The sequence below is a fragment of the Mixophyes fleayi genome, chromosome 5 (genome assembly GCF_038048845.1).
Source record: "Mixophyes fleayi isolate aMixFle1 chromosome 5, aMixFle1.hap1, whole genome shotgun sequence".
Classification (NCBI taxonomy): Eukaryota; Metazoa; Chordata; class Amphibia; order Anura; family Limnodynastidae; genus Mixophyes; species Mixophyes fleayi.
This window is the reverse complement of record NC_134406.1, coordinates 29,209,121-29,215,571: the sequence shown is the minus strand read 5'-3', so window position 1 is coordinate 29,215,571 and position 6,451 is coordinate 29,209,121.

Sequence of the window (6,451 nt, the reverse complement as noted above, 5' to 3'; positions counted from 1 at the left end):
TGCATTAATCTTATCAATACCTAAAAAAATTCCCTTGACCCTACCTCTCTCTCCAGCTACTGCTCCATTTCTCTCCTCCTCTTTGCTTCCAAACTACTTGTGCTGCTAACATTGAACCACCTTACTCACTTTCCACTCTCTTCTGCAATTGGGCTTCCACTCTCTACACTCGGTGAGACTGCCCTAACTAAAATGACCAATGATTTACTCATCGCTAAGTGGAAGGGTCACTTCTTCCTACTTGTCTCCATTGGCTTTAGCAGCATTGTTCTCTTTTGGTTCACTCCCTCAATTTCAAAATGCTCCTTCAGTGTCTGTACTACTGACACATCCTTTCCTCCATCCCTTCTTTTGTTGGGCTCCTGTTCTTAGCCATCTGCTTTTCTCATATTTCTGTTCTCTTGGGTGAACTTATATGCTCCTTCGGCCTCCACTACCACCTCTATGCTTAGGACACACAAATCTACCTCTCCTCCCCTGACCTCTAAACTTCTCTCTTTTCCAATGTGTCCAATTACCTCTCTGCCACCTTCACTTGGATGTCCCATCGCTACCTAAAGATCAATGTAAAAAATGTCAATGTCAAAAACGGGGCTCATCCTAGTGTTACAAATCCTCCTATAGTCTCTGTCACAGTTGACAATATCACCAGCTCCTTTGTTCCTCAAGCCTGCTGCCTTGGAGTCATCCATGCCCTTAGCTTATCCACACATCCAGTCCCTTATGTTGCCTCCTCCTTTGAAACATTGTCGGAATATGCCCCTATGTCGTGCAGGACATTAGGAAAATCTTTATCCATTCTCTCATTATTTCCTGCCTTGTCTATTGCAACCTCCTACTCAAAACTCCCACCAGCTCCTCCCCTTCATACTCCCCAACAATTATCAATAATAACTTTCTCACAAGATAAACTCCATCTTGCCCTCTGTGATCAGCCTCTGAAAAATGCCTTTCCTCTTTGGTAACCACCTCTCACTTTTGTCTTCTCTCAAAACTCTTTAGTATAGTCTATCCTACCCCACCTGATAGTACCTCCTCTGCATGTTCTACCAGCAACAGTACGATGCCCGCTCTGTGACCCACTAGCTTGTCTCAGCATTGACCTCTGGTTCGGAGCTGTATGTTCTCTCAAGAAGGGCCCTCTCTATCCTTTCATCTGTACATCCTTCATCAATCTCATCGGTTATGTGCTATTGTATTTTGTATGATTTGTAACTCTGAATGTCCAGTGCTGCAGAGTTTAGTTGCACCTTACAAACAAATGAAGATGTTGATGATGATATATTTTTCTTCTCTAAGATTTCCATTGAGCACTCATTCCAGGGCCTGAATTCTGTTAGAAAGTTGTTGTGGTTTGTTTTTGTTATTTATTTGTGTTGGTTAAATTTTGTTATAAGATTTAGATTTGTTATAAAATTTAGAGAGTTGGCATATTCACTCTGGAAAATGTGGCTTATTATAACAACAATTTAACTCAACACATAGCAGAATATTTTTGAGTGTAGTATAACAAGAATTAACTCAATACTTACAAGTTTTTTTCCAGACAACAAAGTACCATATACAATGTTGTCTCCAGTGCCAGCAGGGCAGTCGCAGAAGTTGACATCTTTAAAATAAAATCTGTTATGTGTTGAGTTACATTGTTTTTGTTACTGAACTCCATAAAATTCTAAGTTTGTGAATAAGTTTCTCGTGTTTAAAACAAAGGGCTATATTTAAGAAAATTCATATTGCCAGGATGGGATTTTTTGCTGGTGATTGTTATTGTCGGTGATAACCCCTAAAGTGGTAATTTTTTCTGGTGAAGACATTCTTGTATCTTTGCATTGGAGAGCCTACGTATCAAGTATGGCACCAGTAGATACGGCTACTGTTAACGTAATTTCAGTAGAGCTGGAGAAGCTGATTTTTTTTTTTATTATTGCAAGAAATCATTTTGTCAGCCCTAAACCTTTTTTTAAAAAAAAAATAATTATTGAGCCTATGGCTTAGCCCCAGAAAATAAATGTTTTATTATGGGGCGAGTGGGGGCGATCGGTAGATACAACTTTTATATTCTATCTGCCTTAATTTATTAAGATAATATAGCTATTTGCAGCTAATTAAATCACCTCTGATGAGTTTGATAAGGCGCTCCAATCCAATACTATCCAATAATACTATCTATACAATACTATCCCATAATCCAATACTACCTAGCCAAATAATAGGGCTAGGTAGTATCATAGCGAATGCAAGTAAAAAATAAAATATTATTATGGGGAAGGGCACAGAAGTTGTGTCTGGGGGGTGTGGTGTTCCTTTAACTGAACAACCCCTTAACAATATCAAAGAACAAAACAGGTTTGTTTTTATAGTTTTCTAGTAATATTTTCCTGAGTCATTTAAGGTAATAAAATGCTGTAAATTGTGTAAAGTGTCTATCTGAGAGTGCTGTGTAGCTGAACACTTCTTAGGGCCTTTCCTCAGACAGATATTTTATATTACCGTGGTGTCATTCTGACAATGTGTCTTTGGTACTCTCCTGTTATTTTCATCTTTTGACCTATTTCAGCTTCTCGCCAGTTCTCACTTTTGAAACAAATTTAGAATATAAATGTTTCCTCCTAGATACTACTACTAACAGACTGTATCCAGATATGACTTTATATCTTTATATCTTATCAATGAATGAGGTTTAATTAAAATGATTGAATATGATTTTATATACTATTAGGCAGCTCTTCATCTATTTCTAGGACTTATTTTTGGCATATACATTATGGCCAGGGCTAAAGCCCTCTGACGATATCTAGCTAAACAGATAAGCTGCATGAGTAATTCTATAAATGTGCGCCCTACTCTAAATTTAATATACTACACTATTGGGTCCTTTTACACTTTATAAACTATTGGCCTCAATCATTGTTACATGAAAAGGGAACGCGATTTGCTTTTTTCTTAATTAAAATTGCGCACAAGTATGCGCGTATTCAAGTACAAGCGGATCTGAAGAAACATTTCTAGCTGAATACGGGTGTAAGTACGCTCTGCCTAAACAGTACTTGCCGTTTGAAGACAGACACAACACACTGCAGGATGTGCACAATGCATATATAAAGTGCTATAAGAACACATGAATAAAAAAAAAAGTTAAATACATTAACACCTGTTAATAATATAATCATTAATAAAAATACATTTAAAAAGAAGGATTTGTTTTTTTTAGATGAAATATATACATCACAATGTTCTTAATGCCTGCTGTACATAAAATGCATTTTTACAGTTGCTCTTAATTGTAAACACATGTTCTGGCATGTATACACGACCCTCATCACTATCAGTTGACACTTACACCTACCCTATAGCTGGTGCAAGTGATAGGGCAAAAAATCGCATACCTGAGAGATTCCCAGAGCTTGAATCGGACGGATGTGCGTGCGCTCAGACTTGGCACGCCCTTACTGTACATTGCCCACATGCATACACCCGTTCCCTCCTCCATTCTGCTCCTAAAACCATAAGCTGTCGGGAGTGTCGAAACTGAAGGAGATGCACTTGCGTTCACTGGCTTATAGTCTGTTTCTGAGCATGCGCAGAGCATTTTGTGCACAATATGGCATATAGCAGGATTTAATCAATAATCAGGCCTTCTTTCTAGAAGATGGGTCTTCACTGTGGTTGTGGACCCGGAAAGAACAACAGGTTTACAAAAGACTCATATTGGAAAGAATTTGTAAACATGATATTAACTAGGTTGGCTGTAGGAATCCTTTGCTACACTGACAAAAAGTCGTTGATCCTCGGCACTCACCAAAAATAGCGTAAATGCTATTCTAGCTACTACAAATTGTGCTCTGTATTAAAAACAGTGAATCTTGACTCCACATACATGTTAAGATGTCCATCTCACTCCAAAGTCTTCCCCTTCTGGCCGGTCCATACTAAATATAAACATTAATTCAGTTTGAATTTTAAAGCTGTCATACTTATGCTTTTCATTTGGGTTGAGTACACAATACAGAATTTTCCGACCAATGTGTTCTCTACAACGATTGTACCAACGACTGAAAAAAAAAATCAGGATCAACATGTGGATTCATGCATACACACGATACATGTATTAAAAGATTTACCTTCAGATCTGTGCTCTTCAACTGTCATAACTATCGGCTGAAAAGATCACGACTCTGTAAACTCTATGGAGATCCTGATCGTGAGTGCCTACACACTGCAGGATTGGAACGACATGATTGACCCAATAGTCGGCTGAAAAACCTGTAGTGTGTACCCAACCTTACCTGCACACAGCTTTTAAAGGGGAATACTCCCCCAAGCAACAGAAACTATAAGGCACCTAGGGAATCAATTGACATACGTTGGATAGGGAGGGGAACTACAATGAGGGGTTAGTCATAAAACCCATTTTTAAAAAAGAAAGACTATAACTATATAGTTTATATAGGCTAAAAGAATTGTATTCTACCACAAGTATTTAATGAATGTAAACAGCTACAAACCGGGATGTAAGAATGCAGGAAGTTCTAGAACTTATTTGAATGCTTGGCCTAAAGTATCGAAAGATCTAATCTTATCCATTTTAGCTACCTATATTTGTGGCCATATCAATCAATCATTTTCTGTATTTATTCAGGCAAAGACCGTTAAGTAATAAGTAGCAATACATTTCTATACAGACAAATGGACAGTAGAGGCAAGAGCACAATAATACAGACAAAGATTAAATAAACTGTAAAAATAAAAGTACATTTGGGTTCAGGTAAAAGACAGTTAATAGTATATGCATAACAATGGTATCAAGTTATTAAACTGTATACCAGTTAGGGGTATAATTAAGAGAAAACTCTGCCCAATGATCACGGTGCCTATAGTCTTTTCCGAGTAGCTTGTTGAATTATTATTCTATTTGGAACTCAGCATGAACAAGTTCTTTTCATGTGTTTGCGAGAACAAGCCCTTAAACTGGACACACATTGACCAATTCTACTGCTCTGCATAAGCGCCAAGCAAAGATCGGTTTCCAATTTTCCAAAATACATAGGTCACCAAATTGGACAACCATTCCATGCTTGGGCCAAGCGGCCGGCTCAGTTCCAGAACGCTATTGGTTCTGTTTGTGCGCGACTATGCACACTGGCCAATAACATTTGCCATCAAGTTTAATTGGTTTTGATTGTATTGTGATCAGACTGATTTTGGAGCCACTATATTCCAGCATGTGTATCAGGGCTTAGATGTATCTAGTGAAAACGAGTTGTGTGTTTTAGTTTTTTTAATATTTTTAGTCTTTTAGTCTTTAGTCAGACAAATAAAAGAATCTCCAGGTTACAATAGAAAGAGAAGCAGTGATGATTCCTACAAATCAGATATGACAAGAAGACAAATCTCTGCTTTATCTAATGAATAATTTATTATGCCTAAAAGTAATTTATTCATGTTAAACAAGGAAGTGGACTAAAATATAGAAATATTTATTTGTATACTTCTTATACTTTTTCCTTTTTAAGCTACTTACAATTGTCAAATAATCTTCTCTTTTGGGAAACAAGATGTTTGCTTACCCAGCTAACGTTATTTTATTCATAGTACAGGTTTGTTCTGGTCATGCAGAGCACAACTGTGATATATAATCCCATCGCCCAGGTGTCCTTGACCTTTTCTATATCACTGCTACATATTGCTGAATGTCGTGTAGCTGTCATTCTCATAGACTAGCTTAGTATTTTATTTCTTGCCCGCCATCATTTACTAGTCCTTGCCATGCTTTTAACATAATGTAAAATCATTTCAATAATAAAACACATGAATGTAAGCAGGAGACGGCTGGAAAATGTTAGCCCGGCGGGCAAGACTGACTCAGCAGCCAATTAGGAACATTTTAAAGGAAAAAAAGCAGATGGCCAGTGAACCAGCCCAAGGTAGCCCACTATGGTACCAGATGCCCCCTTGCCCCCCAGCTCAGCCTGCACCTGAATGCAAGGTATTTTCACTAAAATGTGGATAGATAGATATGAGATAGATGTATAGATATGAGATAGATAGATTTATATGAGATATATAGATACGAGATAGAAAGATAGGAGATAGATGGATAGATAGATAGATATGAAATAGATGTATAGATATGAGATAGATAGATATATATGAGATAGATAGATAGATAGATACAAGATAGAAAGATATGAGATAGATGGATAGGTAGATAGATAGATAGATAGATAGATATGAGATAGATGTATAGATATGAGATAGATAAATATATATGAGATAGATACGAGATAGAAAGATATAAGATTAATAGATAGATAGATAGACAGACAGATAGATACTGGATAGATAGATGAATAGCTAGATATTGGGTAGATAGATTTTGGACAGATGGATAAGAGATAGATACATATGTTGTAGTTATGATATCTATGTATATATATATATATATATATAT